General features: G+C 37.5%; 1 long non-coding RNA gene across 1 annotated transcript; it reads left to right on the forward strand.

Moving 5' to 3' along the window:
* Positions 1-934: 934 nt before the first annotated feature.
* Positions 935-25,444, forward strand: LOC120886854 (uncharacterized). The gene is made up of 4 exons (XR_005729981.2): positions 935-1,166; positions 17,948-18,020; positions 19,668-19,749; positions 25,002-25,444. It is a non-coding gene; the product is annotated as an uncharacterized LOC120886854 (long non-coding RNA).
* The last annotated feature ends 280 nt before the right edge of the window (positions 25,445-25,724 follow it).

Here is a 25,724-nt window from a genome sequence, read left to right on the forward strand (position 1 = left end):
TAGCTCCTTGGCTCATTCAGTTTCCTGTTCAAATGTCAAACCTTTTGTAAAGTAGGTCTCCACCAGACATCTTTTAAGTACCTGCCAACAGACACTGTCTAGGATAGTTCTTGCAGCAATTTTCCAAGAATGGTGACCACTTTTTCCATGAGTTCAAGTGTAAGTTTAGGGTTTGAACTCTCCAACAAGAGTGTAAAGCTCCATGAGAACAGGCCAGATTCTTTATGTCCCTTCTTCCAATGTGCATACTCCCACTTGTAAAAAGTGCAGCCTTTATATCTCCTCCCAGCCCTTCACAGAACCTATTCTCACTTACATAAGGTTACAAATCAGTGCAGAGAAGAGACAAAGCATTTACAATTGAGGAAAATACAAAAGCAATTCAAATTTCTGTTATCATGTAATAAGCACTGTGTAGTGTTTAGATGCTGGAAGGATCAAGTAGGGTCCCCAGAATAGCACCCTTTGGGCTTCTTAGGAAAGACTTGTAATGTTTTCCAGTAGAGAAGCTTGGATTTAATATTGCTATTGGATTTGGTATTGCTTCTTATGAAAGATTTTTTTCTTCTTTACTGTAAGCAGAACCTTTCATTTGCTAATATGTTGGCTTTAAGAAATTTTGTCTGTTCTAAGCTAGATACGCTAGTCATAACCAAAATTTAGAAGTGATCCTAACTATTGATCTAATTGTGAGTTCTTCATAGTTTCTCTATTTTTTCCTCCATTTATCTTTGTTCAAGCTCAATTTAGAGAGAGAAACTTGAATTCAAAGAGGTGTGACTGAGGGTACAGCGTCTCTGTCACAAGGTAGCAGGTTATCTTATTGGTCTTTCAACAGAATATGCTTGGATTATTTTTTGCCTCCATCATGGGTTAAATGCATCCAAGAAGCAGTAGAGTCACTTGCTCCCAGCAGAGATGGGAGAATAACACAGATGACAGTGCGTTCAGAAAAAGGCGGACAATACCGGCGTTTTCTCCATTACTCTGTCATCAGAGATATCAGCTCTAGGTTGGGCGCTGAGCATTAGCCCTTGTAGCCTGAGATGAGTTCATGGGGCTGGAATTCAAAACACTAACCAGCTGTGGGAACCCAGTGAGAAGCCTGTCACACTGAATGGTATCCAGATTAGAGCTGTGAGAATTTGGGAAAACCCTCTCGCTGAGTAAGTTTATTTCTTCGTCTTCTTTCTTCTGTTTTTTAAGTTTGCAGTGCTTGATAGACATCTGAACTTATTATAGGCATGTAAACTTAACAATAAAAAAATGCTACTCTAAACATATTAGTTGGAACAATCAAGGGAAATTGTAACATTAACTGGATATTTAATGACCTTGTAATTATAATTTTAGGTGTGATAATAGCATTAGAATTATGTAGCAAAATATCCATAACTTATTAGTGATGTGTATTGAGGAATGTATGGGGAGGAACGAAATGATGTCTGGAATTTGCTTAAAATAATGCAGAAAAAAAGTAGAGAGGGAAAGAAACGGATTAAATGAGTATCACTAGCCCTCAGTAATTGTTGAATCTGGAGTGGATTCTGGAAAATTAATAGAGTATTTTCTTCTTGCAAAAGGATGTTTGAAAATAAACATAATTAAATTTTATTATTAAAAAAGGAAAAATAATGTTAGAACCAAAAAGTTGTATATTTAGTAATGTAAAAATGCCTTTTCAGCTAAGGGGGTTTTTTTTCCAGGTTAGTCACTGTCAAGCAAATAATCTACAAATTCAAAAAATGAGAAACTCTGGTTCTCAATTTCTTCAGTTTTAAAACATTCTTCTGTGGCTTATGCATTAATAGCAGCAGGCAGAAGAGTTTAAGTAAGGGACCAGACTTTGGAAATGGTGCATTGCTTTCTTTGGTACTTAATTGTTAATTACTGATCTGAGCAGTAGTAATAATGGGGGTAGATCAAGATGGAGATGTGGAGGTCCCAGATTCTACTCTTGGATTCCTTCCCAGCATAATTCTATTATGAAAAAACAAAAATGATTGCCACCTCAAATATTTTTGCATTTGTTTTCCTAACACAGTAAAGAATGGATATTAAAGACTCTTATTTATGCATCAAAAAAAGTTCAAAAATAAACTGTTATTTCCTTCATAGTGATTGAAAACTGAATAAGAGACATGCACTTCTAGAAATTAAACTGTTTGAAGTAGAAGTGTTGTTGGGAGGACTGAGTTGGATTTACAAGACCACCCAAATCTTTCATTTGCTAATATTCTCAGGAAAGGTTAGTAAATGTTGGCTTTGAGAATATATAACTGGTTTCCTAGAGAGGCCCTCCACTGAAGCAGCCTTTGTTGTACAAAGCTAAGGCTAATTTTATTCTAAGGTCTTGCTTTCTGCCAGATTTTTTTTCTATGTATGGCTGTTGTATTTGACATATGAGGTTAATAAGCCACATGTCATTAAGCATGCAGAACCACCATGGCTGTTCTTTGGGACACTAGAACTGTTCCACTGGGAAAGTTATTGGTATATCTCATCTAAACAATGAAAAAAAAAAACTAGTTGATGATGTTATCCAAAGATTGATTTCATAAAAAATACTTTGGTGTCCTAGGTCTCATATTTCAGAAAATATGTGTCATTTATATTTACCCCTGCACTTAGGATATTGTCTTTCTTATTTCATTCAAATTGTTCCATTCCTTTGTAAGAGGCAGCCGCATTATACTGGGAAACAGAGCCTGAGCAAGAGGGGAAAATATTCATGTTACTTCTTTGAGAAAACTTTTTGAAAAGAGACTTTTGCTTATTTCAATGTAACTTAGCTGTCATCTATAATATAACATAAACCCCCAAATTATAGTATCTATATCTGATTTATAGCCAAAATAATGACTTTCCTTTGTAGAAGAATTTTGAAAGAATTGTTCTGAATTCTAAATCACCACTTTCTTATCTCCTGAGACCATTTTTTTTCTCCATCCTGAAATGTTTCTTCAATTTTATAATAAGTATTAGCCAAAAGACATTGGTGCAACATATATTTGTTGTTGGGTAACCTTCTGACAATGAATACAACTTCTTGAGGCTGACCATAATTACATTTAAATCCATCTCATGTCTGCACTACAGACTGTTCATAAAAATGAAGCTTCAGAAAAATTATTTGTGCCCCCAAGTAAAAGGTATTTCTTGAGTCTCAGATTCACTGTCAAGTTTCCAATAAGGAAATAGAGTTAATTTTTTGAGTTACCAAATCAGAAGTTCTCGGTTTTAAGTCTGCATCAAAATCACCTGGAGGATGTGTTAAAACACATATTCCTGGTGCCCATTCACAGAGTACCTGATTAAAAATTCCTGGTGAATTCCTAACAAGTCCCTAGATGATACTAATACTGATGCTGCTGGTCTGGGGACCACAGTTCCAGAATCACTAATTTACATATAAGTACCATAGTAGCATTGATGCTTAGATAATAGAAAGCTATAATACTTTATTCTGTTCCATAAAGCTTCAAGCCAAGAAAACTTTTTGTTTGACAGATAAGTAACAAAGAAATGAACCTCCATCTCTCCATTTCAGAAATAAAATCTTGCTGAACTTGGTGGCACATGCTTGTGATCCCAGTTACTTGGGAATCTTAGGCAGCAGGATTGCAAGTTTGAGGCCATCCTCAGCAACTTAGCAAGACTCTGTCTCAAAAAATTATTAATTAATGCTGGGGATGTTGCTCAGGGATAGAGAGCCCCTAGGTTCAATCCCAAGAACAACAACAACAACAACAACAACAACAAAATGTAGATAATCTTTGGTATAAACAGAATCATGCCAGATGTGAACTCAAAAGGTAATTGAATCAAAACTAGGGGAGTTATTACTTACTTTCCAGCCTGAGTTCATTTGACAATGCTGTTCGTGTAGGTGCACAAAGCACCAAGAGCTTTGGGGATAGTAAGGGGGTGTTTTACTTTGCCCCATGACTGTTATCAGCAACAAAACAAAGCTTCTACAAAAAAAAACTCCTAAGTGATCTGAAGTCCCACCGATGTGACCCAAGGAAGTGAGGTTCACCCCCTCAGCTACGTCCCTGACCTCTATGGGTGAAGAGTTCCATCTGTATTGCCTCTGAGTCCTTGGGCATCCTGCTGCTCAGGCCTGTACTTTCGTCACTGGACCCTCTGGTTGTCCCTCATACTAAGGTGATGATGACACCAAAGCATAAAGAAGGCTTTCAATAGTGATTTCCTGTATCTTACTTATCCCAGCTCAGAAAAATCTTGCCATTCAAATGAATGGCGTCACCCATGCGTTGGAAGGAGGGAAAGTTGGGAGAGAGGAATGGGGCAAGGGGAGGGGGATCCCTTTCAAAAGCTCTCCCTGTTGGAAGAGGGGAGAGAAGCTGGAAGGGGAGGAGCCAAAGACTGGCTATTTTTAACCTGTAATGGGAGCCCTTTGGTCCCCTTTTCTTTTTCTCTCCAGTCCTGAACAACTTGCCAAAGGCACAAATTGCCCAGGCAATTCATTCTGTCTGCATTTCCTCTGGAAGCAAATTGGCAAGCAAGTGCAGCCAAAGCCATGCAGAGGGCAATTTAGGCCTTTCCCTCAAAATCTGTCACCTCTTTACACTAAGTTGTCTTCCATCAGGATCAAAGTGTCTCCCAGGTTATCTTGCCCAGGGAAAGCCCCAGCAGGAAAGAAGGAAAAACAAAACAAAACAAAACAAACAAACAAACAGAAACCCTCACCATAGTTTGGAACAGAAGGTTGGAAGTTGAGTTGTAAGTTGAGTTGTTCAGTTTTGAAACACAATGGACCAAGGTGGTTCCTGCTCAGGTAAAGGAAACAACCTGTGTTCACAAGGAATGGGTCGAGTTGCCACTCTGGGGCTCATGATGAACTGGTGAGTTCATTAAGGACACAAATGGGCATCTGACAGTTCTGTCTAGGTCTCATGCTACTGGGAAGAGGGGGCCTCAAAATAATTGTGCCAAGCCAATCAAAGGAAAGAAGGAACTAGTCCTGATGTTGATATAGAAGTGTCTGGTGCAAGACAAAAAGCAACTCTCATTTCACCCTCTGTTCTGCTTGTCTTTGCATTAAAAGGGGTGTTGTCTGTAGCAGGAAGGAGACCTGGTGGCTGCACTCACACTTGTTGCCTCTGATTTATTTTTAGGCCCTCTCATCAGAGAAAGAGGGCAGGGCCAGTTATGCTCTAAGCTTCAGACCACTCTTGGTTTCCTCAGGTTGCCAACACTCAAAGCCTAAATAGTTTTCCATAGCAACCTGGACGGGCAGTGTCGTGAAATCTTGGAGTAGCCACCAAACCTGGGCTTGCTAGCTCTGTCCCCAGTGGGATCTGTGTCATCTCCCTACACTATTGTCCCATCCCTCTGGTGGTTTCTTCCTGCTGAGGAAATGTCTAATCAGAAGAATAAAAGAAAGAAGAATATAATCAGGGTGGTGTGGCCAACCTAAGGAAAAAAAAATGGATAGTTTTGTGTTAGTAGCTTTTCATCACTGTGACCAAAATACCTGACAAGAACAACTTAGAACAGGAAAAGTTTATTTTGGCTCCTGGTTCCAGATGTTCAGTCTGGTTTGTCAGCTCCGAGGCAGAAACCTCATGGCAGAAATACATGGCAGAGGAAAGCTTCTGAGCATATACACCCAGGAAACAGGGAGAGAGAGAGAGAGAGGAGTCAGGGAGAAGATCTAGTTCCTAAAGAAACATCCCTGTGACCTATTTCCTCCATCCACGCCTATCTGCTAATAGTTACCACCCATTCGTCTCTTCAAACTATTAATCCATCAAATGGATTAATCTTTGTTATAAACAGAATGACTCCAGATGTGAACTCAAAATGTAATTGAATCAAATCTAGGGGAGATTTTACTTACTTTCCAGTTTGAGTTCATTTGACAATACTGTTCATGTAGGTGCACAAAGTGCCAAGAGTTTTGGGATACTACGGGGGTATTTTAGTTTGCCCTGATAATTGTCCATTAATCCATCAAATGGATTAATTCACTGATGAAGTTACAGCTCTTATAAACCAATCTTTTTACCTCTGAACCTCATCTAACACATGAGCTTTTGGGGGTACTCTCCTAGATCCAAACCATAATAAGTTCCAAGACCGAAGATATTGTCTTGGGTAAAAATGTTACTGCATTAGGAAAACATCAGCATCCAGAGGACAGCAGCACATGGGGCTTCCTGGGCCATGTCTACCTCTTTTTTTTTTCCCCATTTTCATGCAAGAAATGTAGCTATCAATTACAGTACCTGGGAATGTGGGACTGACCATGACAGTTCATTTGATAGGATCCTTGAAGAGGACTCCCATCATGCTGGCCAAGGGGATGTCCATTAGACCAGCTGAAATTCTTCAGAGGGATATTCACACAATACCACCAAAGCACACTTGTTCCCCGACAGTCTCAGATCACATTCAACATGGCCATCGTTAATACTATTTAATATTTTTACATCAATTTTTTGTTTATACAAAATCATTGAAAAAGAAAATGATAAAAATCCATCTGAGACAAAGCAGAAGTAGAAACATGGAAAACGAGGCATATGAGAAGCACCAGTAGAATAAAACAGAAAATGAGCAGAACTTGCCTGGAGTCGAAACCCTTCCTGACTCTGACCTGACGGGTCTTCAGACTGTGAGCCTGAGGCCTCCTTCCCTGCCTTAAAAAGGAGACTCACAAGATTTAGAGAGATGGTAGAGATGTGTTAGCAGCAAAGAGAGATTGTCTACCTAACTGGAAGAAATTGGAAGAAGATGGAAGATAGTGAAAACTGAGTCTCACTGTGGGAGCATCATTGCATCATTGGGTTTTGCCAATAGAAGGACTGAACATATTCTCTAACATAAAATCTTGGAAAAAGATCACATCCATTGTACTTTTTATTACTTAGAGAACAATCTCGGGGAGTTTCATCTGGGGATTCTGGTTTTCTGCTTTGTGAAACAACAAAGGTTGGAATCTTTATTTATTTATTTATTTATTCTTTTCACTGTATACCATTGTTCTTAATTCAACTTATTTGGTTCTGAAATGGTCAGTATTCTAACTAAATTATTTCAAGAAATATCTAGGGCAGTGTTTTTCAGACTTTTTAAAGCCATGATTCATTAAAGAAATATGTTGTGTTTAGCAAACCAAAGAGAGAAATACATTCACATGCACAATGTCCTACAAAGTATCATGCATTGTGATGTTTTTTATTCTGCCTTAATTTTTTAATAAAATGATGGTTGTGTTATCAGCCACTTTTAAAGACACTGCCTTAAACTTTGGGAAACATTGCGTACATCCATATCTGTAAGAGTCCATACACCTATTGAGTATAGAAATCTCCTTCACAGTTACCCTGTCACTACTTGTTCTGCACATTTGATCACCTACCTTAAATTATTCCTCTTCAATTTTCTTTTTTTTCCTCACTGAAATGTATCATTTTTTTTCTCCTGAATCAAATTGCCAGTTCTTCTTAACTTAGAAAATGAGATGTGCCTCATGTCTTACTGCGAAAGATGCTCCCTAAATGCTCAAGGACTAAACTTAATCACGATATAAATGGATATCTGGAAATTTAAAAATTTTTTTCCTACTGATTTGGTCCTCCTGAATAAGTAAAATAGGAAATTCAGGGCATGTCTGTTGTTCACATGATAATGGACATAGAAGAAGTGTGATTTCCCATCTTCCTGCTAGACCATCTCAAAGTGCTTCCAGATGAAGCTTGTCTATCATGGTTAGTGGCAGCAGACACAGTGGGTTGGAAGGGGTCTTTTTTGTGCAGCCACTGCCCTGGGAAGAATTACACTGGGCATCATTGTTTTACTAGCTTGCTAACAGAAGGACTGAAACTGAAACATAGCCTGAAAACTAAAGACTTTGTTCTGTCATAGAATCCTGGGATAAGATCACATCGATTGTAGTTTTATGGCTTAGAGAACAATCTTAGGGAGTTTCATCCAGGGATTCTGGTTTTCTGCTTTGTAGAACCACAAATGTACTAAAGTTTTATTTTTAGACTCTTTTAATTGTATACTATTGTTCTTAAATCAAAACTCCAGACATAAAATTATATTATATAAATGGAAAGACAATGAAATTGTAATTTTGTATTTTATCCCCAAAATAACTTCAATAACAATAGCTTGTATTTTGAAATCAAACTGTGTGCCATGGGCTGCACCAAGTTCCTTTTTGGCATTTGGTTCAATTAATTCAAATATCAACCCTGTGAAGTAGTACAATGGACTAAATACTTCTGTCCTGATAAAATTCATATGCTGAAACCCTAGAACCCAAGGAAAAGCAGAGACCTCATGAATGGGATTAGCGTCTTCATAAGAAATCCCGGAGAGTCAGTTCATACCTTCCATCTTCCAGATGAATCCTGCTGGCACCTTGAACTTGGGCTTCCTAGCCTCTAGAACTATGAGAAATAGACTTCTGTTGTTTACAAGTCACCCAGTTTAAGGTATTTTTGTTATAGCAGCATAAATATACTAAAATGGGTAACATTATTATTGTCAAGTTATAGAAGAGAAAACTTAGGCTTAGAGAGATGAAATGAATTTCTTAAGGTCATGCATCTCAGTGACAAAACCACAGCTGGGCTTAACAGCATTGAGCTCTTCTATATTGTCTATATTGTCCCCTAACCAACAAAGACCGTAATATTAGGGTAGAAGAATAGCAATAGAGCTTTCTTAGGAGGAATCAGGAAATGGGGAAATTGTTTAGTAAGCACAGAGTGTAATGTTTAAGTGGATGAAAACACTTTTACAAAAATCTGGACCCTCCATATGTTACCACAGTTCCTTCCTCCACCATGGCCCCTCACTTTCTTTCCCCCAACAGATATCAGCATGGTGACTTTCAAACATTTCAAGAAGTCAGGTTTAGCAGTGCATGCCCGTAAACCCATCAGCTCAGGAGGCAGGAGGATTGCAAGTTCAAAGCCAGCCTCAGTCACTTGATTCTGAGCAACTTTATTAAAAAAAAAAAAAAAATTTAAAGGTGGGTGGGCACCCTTCTCCCTCTCTTTCTGGAAGAGTGCAGAGTAAAGGGGCCATGCTGACTCCCTAGATACTCCTCATCAAAGAAGACAGAACCCCTAACCCAAATTCTCTGTATTAATTGGATAAATGTTGCTTAAGAGAAGGCAAGGAAGTATACCAGCAGAGTCAGTTCTAGTACAAAGAATTTGAGAGGGACAATGGAAAGGGTTTTCTTCACTACTCCCTATCTTCTTTTTGATAAGTCTAGAGCTTATAACAGTGCTTTTTCTTCTCTGAATAACAAAGGCAATTAAAGTCAGATACAAATGACTTGCCAGTGTCATGTTTTGTTTTTGTTAAAGATTTTGTAAATAACTTCCACTAAGATCAATCTTTATCCCATATTTTGCTTAGTTTCCAAGAGTATTCTTTACTGTCTCTGTCCTTAATTGCCCTTTGCATTTTGTAGATTTTAATACTCAGTTTCAGAACTCATTGCATTTATAAGACTTCCTGCAAAGAGCTTAGAAATATTCCTTTTCAAGTGCCTGCTCAAAGAGCTGACCCCTCACTTTGTGCCTGGGGTACAGTTGTACAGAACAACTAGTACATAAAAGAAGAAAAGAAACAGACACCTTCTACATTTATTTCTCTTTATCTTAGAATCACATTTTTTAGTTCAAACCAGATTTTTTGTTTTGTTTTATTGTTTTTTATTCAACCAATATGAAGTCGTTAAAACCAAGAGAATGGGCCCTAACCAAAAAAGAAGTCTCAGTACAGAAAACTAAGTCCCCAGTCAGGGGGTTGTTACTTTCTGGTTAGTTGCACATGTTATATCTAACACCGACTCATTCCTGTCTTTGAGAAGATGTGTCACTATGTAAAATTTTATCAATCTCTCTCTTTATTCATTCTCTATTACCCAAATCTTTGTCAAAACTCCAAATTTGTTGATAAAAGATTGTGCTTGCCATTCTCATGGGGGGGGAGGGAGGCTCAGTAGTTAAGCCCCACTAGGTTCACTCCCTGCTACAATAAATAAAATTTCTACTTATTTATTTATTTAGTTTAACAAATTCTTTTTCCTAGTGTATCCCCAAGAAGATGAGCAGTATTCGCATTTCCTAGGAAAATGCAAATTTTTCTATCTCACTTATCTTCACAGGTTTAATTGCTGTGTAGCTGTGGTAAGGTCAAAACATCAGGAGGTAATTGCCACTGAAAAGATACTTTATTACTCCCAGTTTCCAAGAGAAAGGGGACATACCACCGCATGGGAAAGGCTGGATGGAGAAATACCTGGGTTAGGAGGCAGAGGGGATTGGGGTAAATGTGGCAAGAACCTTTGCTGTGGTTCCTTTGGGGAGGAAATGTGAGGAAAGGCAAGCAGTTGGAGGATTAGCTAGTTAGAATAACTTCTGCAAACATTGGGGTAGAGCTGTCCACTAACCCTGAGAATTGGCAAACTCTGGGAGGGCCAGTTGTGCCAGGATCAGCAAGGACCCAGATGTAAAAGCATCAAAATACAGAAAATAATAAGCAAAATTAATACACCAATCTAGACCTGTAGATCCAGAAACCATGAGCTATAGAACAGGGGGCTGTTTCTACATGCGCTCAGGTGACTCTGCTACTTATGATAATTTGAGAACCATAGTTTTAGGATTTGCTCTCCTATATATCACAAAGCACAAGGACAGGTTTGCGTAGTATAACTGAATTTTTCCTTTCCTCTAGAAGTACAAATTAAAGTGTGAAAATTAAACATATATTCATAGGCCATTTGGAAACTTGTTTTAAAGACACTAAATACTCAGGAAGACTTTAAACAATACCATCTATTTCTTTCTTTATGTTCCCAAATAGCTTTGTGCCTAAATTAAAGACAACCAAAGTTCTCAATAATAAACAGATGGCATCCTAATGTGTACTTTAAAATTTGATGCTTAATCTTTAGAATGATCAGAAAGACAGCCCCAGGGCCAAGGACAGGATAGCCTCTTTGGAGTTTCACCCTAGAAAACTCCATTTAATTTTTTTTCTAGGATTTCCATTAATCTCTAAGGGATCTGCTTCTAAATTTGGCCAACAATAGAAATTGTGGGTAGTTTTATGTATATGAGGAAGATTATAGAAACAAACTTCTTACTCCCCCAATTTTAAAGTTTATGCTTTGAGAACAGATTGATGTGAAATTCACTGTGCTGTATTCATATATACACATAGAATAGTGTGCTCAGTTTCATTCCACCATTCCTCCCTTTTCATGTCCCTCCTCCCTGTCCCTTAATCCCCTTCCTCTGCTCCACTGACCTCTCTTCTAGTTTCATGGAATTCCCACCCCCACCCCCTTTTCCCTTATTTCCCTGTAGCTTCCACAAAAGAGAGAAAACTTTGACCCTTTGACTTTCTGAGTCTGGCTTATTTCACTTAGCATGATGTTCTCCAGTTCCATCCATTTACCAGCAAATGCCATAGTTTCATTCTTCTTTATGGATGAATAAAAGTCCTTTATGTATATCTATAATGCATTAATTTAAAAATATAAAACTATAAATAAATAGAATTAAAGACCAGAAGAGTAGAGAAAAGAGAATGGGGGAGGGAGGGAGGGAGAGAAAGAGGAAGCACTGGGCCTGAATTGGAGCAAATTATATTTCATGATTTTATAATTATGTCAACTAGAATTCCAAAATTAAGTATAACTGTAATGTACTAATAAAAAATTTAATTACGTATTGGAAAATTAAAATTGTATTTATTTATGGGAGATAAAGTGATGTAATGATTCTTTAATAGCATGTAGAATGATTAAATCAGGCTAACTAACCCATCCATTACTTCAAGTATATGACATTTTTTATAATAAGAACATTTGATATTTATTGTCATGGTGACATTGAAATATATAGTATGATGTTATTCATCATGTTGTACAATAAATCTAAAAGACAAATTTTAAAAATAAAAAAGATTGATGTGGAAAAAAATTGGTGATTTAGGATCCAGTCCTAATTATACTTCAGTTGTGTGATCTTGAGAAAGTGAAATCCCTCTAGAATTTTGTTTTTCTCATCTGTGGTTCCAGGGTACTGGATAAGGTGCTTCAAAGCAAATGCATTTCCATCTTAATGTAGAGATAGAAACTTCTCATTACAAAACTCCTTGACAGAGAAAGTACTTTTTACCACCGTCAAATATAAATGATCTTTCCTACTCACTCTGAGCTCCCATCTTAAGTGTGATTTTAACTTAAGACACTCTGTTCTACATGTCCATATAAAATAGGGGTTTTCAATTTTGGCTGTCAATCAGAATCATCTGGGGAAGCTTTTGAAATGCCCACATCTGGAACTGGCTTCCAGAAATTATTCTTGGGTGCATCTTCAGATGAGAACTTTTAAAAGTTCCCCAAGTAACTATAATGTATAGCCCGTGTCAAGAAGCCCTAGACCATAACATGTTCTAGAGCATTTCTTTTTAATTAGGAGAGAACACCAGGGTGGTTAGTTTTGTACGTATCTGAAGATATGATGGTGATGGGTAGGGCATCAACTGTTGGCCTTGCTTTCAAAAAGAGAGGGGTGGTAGGCAGAAACTGATTTCAAGAATGATTCTATGAAACAAGGGATAGGATAAAGAGTGAGTAAAAAAATATTCTCCCTTCTTCTGGTAGGAAGCTGAGGGTTATTTACCTTTGGAAGTTCTAGAGACTGCATATCTGCTCAGACATATTCTCATGCAGGGTGACAGTAGGGGGCTCATGTAAGATCTCATGAATGTGGGAGTTTATAGCAACAGTTATCTTAAAGCGAGTTCCAAAGACACTCTATTCTGCATTGGAAGAAACTAGGATTGCTAGCACTCCTAGGGCAACAAATGAGAACTTGGATCTTCTAGATATGTGGCCATAGGAAGACCGGTATGAGATAGGCTGAATTACACAGGCTTAATTCTTGAATTAAACAGTTGAAGATACGTATGACTTTCATAGCCCCATTTCTTCACCTTTCCTGTGCCTACACCATTTACCATGTAACCCTGAAGTGCCCTCCCACTCTGTCTCCAAGTTATGTGACTTAGTTTGGCAAGTGGGAGCATAGCACATAGGATGTAATCAGAGGGCTGAAAAACCACTTCCGTGTTTTCTCTCCCTCTTTCATCTCTGTTTTGGCCATATGCACCTACCTCCCTAGGTCTGCTGACAATCAAATGATCCTAAGACATGTAAGCAAGCTCAGATACACTGAAAGGCATCTCCCAATGATTCCCACCTCCTGGTGTTCATACCTTCTTGCAATTCCCTCCCCTTGAGTGTGGGTGGGACCTGTGACAAGTTCCTAATCATTAGAATATGGTGTTCTAAAGGACCCCTCACTAGAGTCGCTCTTGCCCTCCAGCTGGCCTTGAAGAAGGAAGCAGCCATGCATGAAATGTGGAGAGACCCATGTGGCAGAAAAAAAGAAAAAAAAGCTGTGGTAGGTCTTTAAGAGCTGAGGGCCTCAGTCCCGCAGCCGTGAGGAACTGAATCCTAAATACCCTGAGTGAATTTGAATCAGACCCTTCTCCAGTTGAACCTCCAGATGAAACCACAGCCCAGCCAGTACCAATGGCATCCCAATGAGACCCAGAAGCAGAGAGCCCAGCTAGGCCATACCTAGATTCCCAACCCACAGAAAGTGTGAGATAATAGATGTGTTATTATTTTAAGTGACTGAATTTGTATAATTTGTTATATAGCAATAGATAACTGAAACACCAGCCAACTCCAAAACCACTGACCTGCTCACAGATTTGTGACCTAAATAATTGCTTATTGTTGTATACCACTGAGTTTTGGGGAGGAGCCAAGTTGTTCCCAATCATCTCAGCTGTGGCCATTCTAGAGGAGCCAATCCCAAGATGTGTGAGCAAGCCAGCCAAGATCATTACAGTAACCTATCTAAGCCAAATATGACTACAAACAAGCCCAATCAAACAAGCTGAGTCCAGCACAGATCAGCTAAACCCACAAACTCATAAACTAACAAGATAATGATTGCTGTAGTAGCTGGGATGTCCTGGGTTTTAGGCAGTATTATTGTAGCAATAGATATTTGATATAGTGAGAGTAAGATTTTGTTGTTATTCTTTCGTTATATAAATCTTCAGATAGCCATACCTTGGACAAATACCTGTACCCTGGGACAACTTGGATACTGTTTTTTATTATCATTTTTATTCATTTATCCTATTTTCCCACATCTATCTCATTAGAATTATGAATTCCTTGTATCCAGTTTCTAATACTAATTTCAGAGAAATAACAATCTGTAGTTCTCAAAGTTCATGCTTAATGTACACACATACACCCATACAAACACACTCACACATGCGTACACACACCATGACCTGAATATTTGGGAAACTTGCTAAGGCTCTTTGTATAGAAAGTCAGTGCTTTGATTTAAGGTTTGCTCTTTCAATATATGCTGTAAGTTTCTTGCCATTATCACTAAGTACCAGGAAATATCATCCTAGAGACACTGTTCTATGGTCTCTGTGGGTCTCAAATGCATGTATTCTCCATTCAAAAGCAATTTATCCCCTCTGATCTTAGAGAGTAAAGGATTTCCAGGTTGAATCCACCCTGTGAAAGAATTCTATGATATGTAGCAATGACAAACCTAGAATACTTCTTGTACTGAAATGTTCAATCTTCACCCTGATGCAGCTGCTCTGGGAAGGACTTTAAATTGTTATAAGTCTTCAATATAAATATATATGATTAAACTAGCCGCCCCATGGAAATTACTCCCATAAATGAACAGATTAATGTACAATGAAACACCAGTATTGGGGCAGTGGGGTTTTGTGCTGATTTTAATATTGGTATTTATTCCTCTTGTTTTTTGTTATATTTTATTTTCACATCCACTAAAATGGCTAAAGTAAAATGATAGTCAATATTAATTTTTTACAAGGATGTAAAGGAAACTAGAATTCTCATTCACTGCTGACTGGCATGTAAATAGTACCTGGCACCACTTTGGAAAGCTGTTTGGCAGTGTTCTCTAAAGATAAATGTATGTGTAATTTAAAAACCCAGCAGTTGCTCTCTAACAAAATGCATGCATGCATATGTTCACCACAGACTTATGCAGGGATGCTCAAAGTAGCACTATTCCCAATTCGGAATGCATCTAATTTTGTATAATATACTATAATTCCCTTTGGTAACTTCAAATCCATTGAATTTAAGACTGATGTATACACTAGTACTGAAAATCCTATATAAAGAGTCAGATTGCATTTCTTTCCTTTCTTCAAACCTCTTCCACACTAATTTCAGAAGATTTTTCTGCTGTTTCTGTTGGAGATTTTGACAGTTCACCCACCATGATTGTTTAGCCAAACTCATGAAACTAGAATCTAAAATGCTGCTTGAATGGTTGCAGGAAAGTTTTCCTTATAACATGATTGATTGTCCTTTAGCTTGGAAAAGAATATTTTTCATTCAGTATAGCACAGCATGCTGTCACTACTTCCAAAACTTACCAGGAAGCTACATCTCAGTCCAGAGAATACAATAGGAAAACAAAGCAAACTAGAATCCAATGGGAAGCAATCAATGTATGGACCAGCATCTTCCACAACTCCAAATCTCTGGGAAATGGTCATTTTCCTACTTCATAATTAAGGAAATGGGATCGTGGATTTTGCCAAAGTCACACAGCTAAAGAGCAGCACAACTTTTTTCAGAAACCACAACCAATAAATAAACTTCCATATAATTCTGTTTCTGTCGCCAGACATTCTCATATGAGCCAAAGAAGGAATAGTATCTACACTGTTGTAGATACTCTTGAACACCAGAGATGATTCTTCATAATATTACTATGGCTAAATATAGTCTACCTTTTAACTCATATGGTCATGTTTCCAGTTTACAACTGAAAAGTTGGGAACATGGAATCACTTCCTCTCTGTTTGCCTAAACCATGGCCTATATAAATACAGAATCATTTATTGACAGATGTCCCCAAATATTTTGGAGCATAGACTTCTTGACTAAAAATTGCACAAAAAGTTATGGGTTTCAATTAACATTAGAGTCTACTGTAATATTCTACAATGCATACATTCTATAAGAAGAAGAAAGACTACCAAACATAAGGAACTAGAGGCCTGAAGAAGGACACGATTGCAATGTTAAAGAAGTAGTTCTCTCTGAACCAGAAGTGTCAGTATTCATTAAAACAAATAATAAACCTGGCCACATCCCACAGACTAGAAACAATCAAGAACTTGGGCCAGGCATTTTGGTTCATACCTATAATCCCAGCAGCTCAGGAGGCTGAGGCAGGAGGATTGTGAGTTCAAAGCCAGCCTCAAGCAAAAGTGAGATGCTAAGCAACTCAGTGAGACCCTGCCTCTAAATAAAATACAAATTACAGCTGGAGATATAGCTCAGTGGTCGAATGCATCTGAGATCCATCCCCAGTACCAAATAGAGAAAAAAAAAATTGGGAAGGGCCTTAAAGGTGACTGCAGTAGACATTAATTACTATGCACTACTCCTCATTGCATTTAGTCCCAGTCTTTTCTACTTTCCTTATTTATTTAATCTCTGTTCCCTTTCTTACTTCTTCCTCCTCTTAATGAGGACTTGCACCTGGCAGTAGCATGCCTAGTACAGTTGACTTTCCTCTCAAAGTGCTTGTTTAAACACACTGATATTTTAGATTTGTTGTTCAGATCCCATAACTACAAAACTAACACTTACCTACCTCAAATGCAAATGCAGCTGCTAGAGAAAGCCCAATTGATTTTACTATAGCACTTTAAATGATAGCTTTCCCCTCAACAGAGCTTGCAAAGTATAAACTTGTTTTTACACCAGATTCTCTTTTTAGAAGTTATAGACCACTCAAAAGCAAGAATGCCAGATTCCTAAAAGAAGACCTCTTGTACATAGGAGATACTCAATAAAGAAATTCTAATTCATTTAATATAATGGTCCTTCCTAATGCTTTATAAAAGAAGCTCAACAGTTTCGTTATGAAAGATGAAGAACAGAATCAGAGAGAATTCAGATCTTGGGTCATGAACCAAAGGAACATTGAACCCAAGCATCATGTTCTCAGATGATTCTCATGATACCACCAGTTATAGCAATGAAAACCAATTCTTTTATAGAAACTTTAAAGGAAATACAAAGCAATTGATTTCACATGCTTGACATGGCTTCCCAAAGCTAGTGAGCTGCATACTCTGCAATCCAGCTGGGGAGTCTATCTCGCTGACCTCTTGCACCAAGGAATTCCTCTGGTTTCTATTTCTAACTTTTTCAATTGTGCAACCCTGTTCCTGGGATGGGAGATCTGTTAGTATGCTTGAGAATTTGTTGCCCTTCTCTTAAGTTAAACCATCAATCTTTGAACAAGAGACATTTCTCATCAGCAAACTAAGTTCTAGGCAGAATCTTTGGGTGGATATTGTACAGACCAGTAGACCTGGACTTTGTAAGGACAGCAGCGCCAACATTCAAGAGGAAAGAAGGAAAGCTTACTTGTGGTGTGATTGTCCCAATTTTAAATTCAAAAGATGTTATAAATGTATAAGATGTTATATATGCAGTAACAACATAGATGTAGGCAAACCACAATAAGTGAAAGGCATTCAGGAGAACTAGTATGGGGTGTGGGGATTAAGCATATAGAATTAACAGTATAGCTGTTTATGATGCAGAGATGCTCCAGACTACCCTTTGAGATAAGCTGAGGAACTGAAGTGTATAATATCTTATATCCAGGCCTAGAACAAAAACCAAGCCAAAATCCTCAATGAGCATGGCAAACATACAGACCACCTTCACATCTCAAATTCTTTAGTTCTACCTTCTTATGTGACCATGAATATTTTCTTTATGCTGCTCAGTACTGTGCCATCCTTTTATTGTTCTCAGATCCTTCCATTTCCTGATTTGCTCAACCAGCCCTCTATATCCATATGTTCTAAATCCAAGGATTCAACCAATGGTGGGTATGAAATATTTTTGTTTTAATTTGCATCTGCCTTAAACATGTACAGAATTATATTCTGGTCATTATCCCTAAACAATAACTAAAAAGCTATTTATATATCATTTATATTGTACTGGGTAGTATAAATATTGTAGATGTGATTTAAAATGTATGGGGATTATATGCAAATACGACAATATTTTAGGTGAGAGATTTGAGCATATGCAGACTTTGATATCAACAAGCAATCCTGGAGCCAGTCTCTGTAGATGCTGAGGATGACTGTGGAAATGTGTACTATGGAAATGAAACCTGCAACTTATGTTTCCCATGATGCCATACCACCTGGCTTCCAGAGAGTTTCATCCAGCAAGAGACCCCATGGGAGAGGAGATGACAAAAAACAAAGAGACCAGAATACTTCTCCCTATCCTTGTGGGTCATAGGTGGTGTCTCAAGTAGCAATTGGGCCTTCTTCAAGGGTTTGGTTCCTGCCAGAGAGGCTGCTAATGTTCCAGATTTTGCTTGGTGGCCTCAATTTCCATCCCAGAGATTCACTTCCTCCTTGTGCTTCTAGCCCCAGGAATGATAACAGAATCCTGACTCTGTTCATTTCTACATTTCCTCACCAACTTTTATGTGGCATCTCAGATCTTCCACCCACTCTGCATCCAGTTTCCTATTTTAGATTCTTCTGAGTTTGAAATAGATCAGCTTCAGTTCTCCAGACTGACTCCTAGAGAATTTTTGTGCCATCTAGCTTGTGTGTTGGCCGTGGGCTGCCCATTACAGCACCCATGAGAGGTTGACGTTCATCAACCACTGCTCACAGTTGAGTAGACAGGTGAAGTCCCCACCTTCTCTTAACACCCCATATTTCTCTCTTCCAAGATTCCAAAACCAGAGACAAAACACATCACTGAGTTTTAGACTGTCTTTCACCTACTCAGTCTGTATTTCCTATCCCCAGAATCTGAGGTTGGCTCAGAATCAGTAAAAAAAAAATTCAAAGTGTGAGAGAGTTAGAGCTGTTTTTTCAATGGAATAACATTGAAAATTTGAAAGTCAATGAGTAATTTTAGGAATTATTTCAATGGGGACTCTCAACATTATACACGTAGAGGGGAATTTCAGGAAGAAAAAGGATAAAAATTTAGCACAAGGTACACCTTTTTGAGGCATCCCTATTCATACTTCATGAGGAGTTGCCTATCTAAGGAGACAAAGTAATTGGTCTAACCTGAGTTTTTCAGGGAGGGGCTGGAGAATGATAAAAGAGAGGAAGAGAGGAACTATTGAGCCACCAAAAGGCAGCTGATCTTAAGGGACCACATCTGCATAAAAGGGACTATCTGGGGCTGGAGATGTGGCTCAAGCGGTAGCGCGCTCGCCTGGCATGCGTGCGGCCAGGGTTCGATCCTCAGCACCACATACAAACAAAGATGTTATGTCTGCCGAATACTAAAAAAAATAAATATTAAAAAAACTTCTCTAAAAAAAAAAATAAAAGGCACTATCCTAAATGCTGGATGTCTGCGATGTGATTTAATTATGAGGTATATATCATTTAAACTTTTAATAATTTCAAGTGATTTTTAACAAATAAAGGAAATGAGCATAGAAAACAACTTATTTGTCTGATATTATATGCTTGGTGAACAGAGGAGCCAAGATTCAAGATAAGACCACAGAGACCCTAAGCCACATCACCTCCTGGAAATGAGTCAAACCTGGGACAAATAAAGTAAGAAATAATAAAAGCTATCATATTATTAATAATAGAACGTAAAAGAGCTCTTCTCTTTTCTCTTTCCTTTTTTTCTGAAGTTTCCTGGTTGCTTGCATTTATAGCACACACTGTGTTTGTTCCAGGAAAGGCCAATCACTCAGTAATAGGGACTCTGCAGAGGTGAGTGGCTGTAATGGGGAGACAGCATAATTAGCAACAGGGGAGGGATCTGTTCTGTTATCACAGCCTGGCGGTGATATTTTTCAGGCCTGATGACTTTGCAAGACTGGAGACATGCTTCCTCAGGAAGAGGGAGAGTGACAGAAACATTTCCTCTCTCTGGAGACAGGATTCGGCCAAGGCATGGTCATGAGGGAGGGACTTCGTCAACACTCAATTTAACCTGTAGCACTAACAATTACAAGCTAATAACCTAAAGTATAGCTGGCACAATCTTCTATTCTCAGAATGTGAACACCAAGGCATTGAGAGATATATATGCAGCATTTTCTTGGAATTTTAGTATTTTATGAAAATACTAGGGAAGAGAACAAGAAAAATTAGTTGGAATTGTGAAAACAAAGAAAGTTATCAAAGAAACACTGCTACAATTCTTGTTTATGCTCAGTTAAAGATGATGGGTTTGTGTCTGGGCGAGATGCATTCATCTAAAAACTTTTCTGACAAATTTACTGCAAACTCAGTTCAACTGGCATATGAGAAAAATAGAACATGTTACTGATTTGAAAGTCAATGAGAAATTTTAGGAATTATTTCATCTAGGAACTCAAATAATGTCCTCAGAACATCCTGGAATTCCAGACTTTCTTCATGGATTCCTTTCAACAAAACTCCACCACCATAACCCAAAATGGCAAAATGACACTCCATAAATCTCCAGACCAATTCATTACCCTTGGCAACGCCAGTGGACAGACAAGACCTCCTATATCACCATCCTCATTTACCTCCTTCCAGATGTCTAGGGAAGGGTGGGGATTTACTGTGATTGGATAGAGAGGGTCACATGTTCATCCGATGGCTCATGTGAATACCCAAGCATTATGAGGGTGTTAATATGGGTTAATTCTACCCAAATTACATGACCTCATTGTGGAGGAGGAGAGGTCTTCAAGAAACGTATGAATGCTTTTATGAGAAAAAAAAAAAGAGAGAAGAGGGAATTGACAGAAAAATAGCTCTTAATATCTGCCTGAAAGGCAAAGATAAGGACAAAATATATTTTAAATGGATAAGAGAAGAAGCTATGCTAGCCAATAATTTGGTGAGGTTAAATGAAATGAGGTAGGAAAAGAAAATAAAAAGTATTGATTGATTAAGTGATTCATTCACATGATATTCCTTTATTTATTTAAATCTCTAGCAAAAACTGACTCCTCTTTCATGTATAAAAATTCTTTACCTTTTCAACCAGTTCTAGGGGATGCTTTCAAATCAAAGTTAACATGCAATATAGTTTACAAATTTGAGTTAAAAATGGTGAATAACAAGTATTTAAAAATAGATTTCTAGCACAATATTGTTTTTAATCCTGTTCAAATGTTTTATTCATTTCTTCTGTAATTCCTCCCCATATTTAGACTTAGATTTAACAATAGTATTCAATAGTACTCTTTTTTTAGTAACTATCCCTCAAATTAGCTGAATTGTTTGTCTACCAAGAACTAAAATTTCTAAATCCCTGGAACTCTTTAAACACATATTTTCAAGAGCTATTGAAAGATCTAAATCTTCTCAATGTTTTCAAAACAATTATTCAGAAATGGAGATATATATTTCAAGCATATTTTCTTCATTGCATCAAAGAGAGTAAGCAGCAAAAGAAATGGGACAAAGGGGAAAATTCACATCATCCATTCTGCATTTGTTTTTTGTTTTTTTCTTTTATACAGTATCATTTGTGTCTCCAAACCCCAAGAAGCTGAGGGCAGGAGTGTGTCTATTTGTTTTGGCACTGCCAGAGTTATTGTAGGAGCCACTTTTGCTTGCTGAGTTCAAGGAACAATAAATATTAATAATGAGGAGGACAGTTGGACGGTATGACTCAGTGGAAGTTGGGAGGTCATGTGGCAGTTGACCCCCAACATTAAAATTTGTGTTTCAGTGATAGCACTGGAGGTAGATCAGGCCACAAGGGAGGAGGCCCTGCTTTCTCCTTTTTAGTACAAGGATGTTGTAATGCCTCAGAAGAGAAAAACACAATGTTCCCCTCTTTTTCTTCCTGGTTGGAAAGTGGGAATGGCATTGTAGCAAAGTGAGAATGGCAGTGCCAGCATGTCCATAGATGTCTGCTGTCAGAAAATTTTGCAGCCACCATCAATCACAGGACATTATGTTCAGCTGAACACACTTTCCCCAGCATGTTAGCTTAACATCCTTCTGATTCACAGACAGCTAATTTTAGGGATGATAGGGGTTTTGAAATGACAATTCTCTGATTTAAGCAACAGAAACCATTCTATCCTGAACTAAATTTATTTATTTATTAAGTTGTAATCATGACACAATTCCTTGTGAAAATCCCATTTCTTCAAAATGAAGCATCAAGAGTAGCAAGAATTTTCCCACAATGCCTTTACAGGCTGCCATGGGGCTTCACCCCTTAATGGGTTCCTCCAATGAGGTTCCCCAATGAGTAGTGAGTGTACTCATTGTCCAGACTGCTAGGGGTTTGGGAACTCTTTCGATATGTGATAGAGGCAATCAATATATCTTCACTCTATGGGCAGTAGGGGTGGATATTTAACCTAAAGAAGACACAAATTCAAAGAGACAGCACTTCTGTTCTGGCTAAAGATGGATGGATTAGTGCTGCTGCTACAAATGAGATTTTTTTAAAATGATTATTTTAAAAGTTCACTTGGTCTCCATCACATGGCAGAATTCAGTGTTTTAATTTGGGCTTGTTTTTCCTAGTAGAAACTAGGCAGGAGAGAGTTTTCTCTATAATGGCCCTAAATATATTCCCTGTATTAAATCCATAGCTTCACCTTAGGGATGCTTCAGATTCCTCAGCTCTTCCAGATTATTCTGTTCTGGCTTGGGTTAAAGTGTGATTAACTAGTCTTTCCTGAAGGTGTGGGAACTATGCTCAGGGAGAGGAATAGTTTGATTTAATAATTCATTGGAGTAAAAAGTAAATAAATAAATCAGAGACAGTGTGTTCAAAGGCAGAAAGGCCATTAGAGGAAATCGGACACACCAAAACCAGCTAGAGTTACAGGTAAGGAGCCTTCTTTCTATCAATTAGGCTGAGGCTCAGTCCTACAGATGTCCCTCACCCCTGATTTAGCCAACATCACACATTAATTAATTACCTTGGAGCCAAATTAAGAGCTTCGCATGCCATGTGATAACCTCCAAGAATCAAAACTGTGGCAGAAACAGCTATTTCAACAAATCCATTTCCTTACCTCCTGAGCATAGAGATAAACTACATTTCCCAGTTTCCCTTGTAGTTAGAATGATCATGTGACTGAATTCTAGCCAATGTAAAGCACACAGAAGTGCTATAAGCCATTTCTAGCCTTGGCCGTAAGAATCTCCTCCCAAGGAATTGTTCAAATTCCTTCTTTTCTGCCATCCAAATACAGAAAATTCAGCCAAGAATGAAGAAACCATAAGAGAAGAAAAATCACAATGTAATAAGAGCCTGAATCCCTGAAAGACTGGGTGAAAGGTGTTTCACTGGTCAGGAACAACATTTTATCTTTGATCTACTAAATATAAACTTGTATTGCACTAAGCTGCTAATACAGACTGTTGGTAGTGTTTGTTACAGCAAGCTAGAGTTACTCTGACCACCTCTCCCCTGCCTCCCCACAAAGAAGATATTTAAAAAATAGAAAAGGTCTATGCAAAGATACTTTCAAGTTCCAGTAAACAAAACACAGCCTGTGAACACACTACATACCCACTTGAATCAAATGTATGAAAGGTGATATGTCATGAGCTTTGTAATGTTTTGAACAACCAATAAAAAAAACATAATATATATCAAAGTGCTTTAAGAACTGCTGTGTAAAATTATAAGATACAAAACAAATATCAGTGATTGCTACTATTATGCTTAGCTCTGAAATAAAGTGAAAACCATCCCCTAAATTAAAAAGCTATGGTATGGTCCCATAGAATTGTCTTAATAATCACTTTGAGGTTATAAGTTCCTCTCAAAACAGTTCTGGTTTCAACAATTACCTAGAAATTAGAGTCTAGCATTAAAACTTCATATACTAGAATCTGTGAATTCACAACCAAGGATAGGAATGCATTAGTTTGTGGTCTTAAAAATTCATAGTTATCAATAAGAATTGAGAATAAAAATTTGGTAGACTAATATTTGACAATCATAGTAATAACTGTCTCCATTAAGGATCATCTATGGATGCTAAAATAGTGAGATAAAGCTTGTTGAGAAACAGCACTTGAGACAAAAATCATAATTAAGTAGAGACCACAGTAATAACTATTGCATGTAAAAAAATCTACCAGTGGAAGCTATAATCAAAGGCGAAAGTTTGAAGAAAAATATATATTTGCAAAGACTAAAAGTATCTTCTGTAAGATATTGATGGAAAAATAGTAATTTTCCAGTGGGAAAAAATGGCAGACACCACTTAACCACGTAAGTAAGGTTGATATCACCAGCAATAAGACAAATCAATATGATAACATGTACTGAGAACACACAGTGTCACTTCTGTGGCATTGTGAGGTTATGCTACAAATGCATAACCTCAATCTAACCAGAAGAATAAAACAGATAACACTAATTGAAAAAAACTCTAAAAAACAAATGACCAGCACTTGCAAAATGTGTCAAGGTCATGAAAGACCAAAAACACTGAGTAACAACCAACCAAAGATTTGAGGAGAGTGGGACAATACAAAATATGAAACAATGTGGGATCCTGAAATAGAAAAAGTTCATTAGTGAAATTCTACTAAGACCTTAGTTCAGTTAAGATTGTTGCATTTGTGTTAATATCTTCATTTTGAGAATTTCACTGTTTCTGTAATTTGCTTACATGAAAGCAAAACTGGATAGAGGGTATATGGGAATTTTGCATGAATTTAAAAAATGTTCTACAAGTCGAAAATTTTCAAAACAATTTCTAATAGGGGAAAAGATGCTTACATGGTCTCAGAGATACTGATGTATGAATCAAAAATTAGTTCCTTTACAGTGAAGAAGCCCTGCATACACCACCTTAAGGATAACACAATGTTAATATGATTACCAACAGGACAAATGAAAATCAAACACCTCCTGATATGATCCACTAAGAAGATTATAACATCATTTCTGTTACTGTCTTGCAAAAAAAAAACACATAACTTGAAGTTAAAAATAAGTGAGCTCAGACTGATCCAAATGGAATGACATTCTACAAAATAAATTGCTTTCACTCCAAAACTGCCAATGTGTACAAGGAAGAAAGTCAAAGAAGATTGTTCCAGATAAAAGGAGACAGAAGAGCTATGGCAACTAAATGCATCAAGAGTTCCTGGACCAGAATCTGGGCTAGAGTTCATGTTTCTCTCTCTCTCTCTCTCTCTCTCTCTCTCTCTCTCTCTCTCTCTCTCTCTCTCTCTCTCTCTGTGTGTGTGTGTGTGTGTTAAGGAAATAAGTAGGTAATTGGTAAATGTGAAGTATGGAGATTACATAATAAAACTTTATCACTCTTAACATTCTGATTTTGATGATTATATTATGATTATAGGAGAAAGTCCTTTGGCCCAGTAAAACATTTAGGAGTAAGAGAGATATCAACTTATAAACAGGTCAGAAACATTATCTACACACAATCACACACATGAATATATAAAGAAAGAATGAAATATCTAGGTGAAGGACATATGAAACTTTTGGCCATGTTTTGCAGATTTTCTATAAGTCTGAAATTATTTCAAGATAAATTTTTACATTAAGAAAGATACTAGTTTTGCAATTCATATTACTTTCCCTC

Source organism: Ictidomys tridecemlineatus, chromosome 5 (genome assembly GCF_052094955.1).
Source record: "Ictidomys tridecemlineatus isolate mIctTri1 chromosome 5, mIctTri1.hap1, whole genome shotgun sequence".
NCBI classification, from domain to species: domain Eukaryota; kingdom Metazoa; phylum Chordata; class Mammalia; order Rodentia; family Sciuridae; genus Ictidomys; species Ictidomys tridecemlineatus.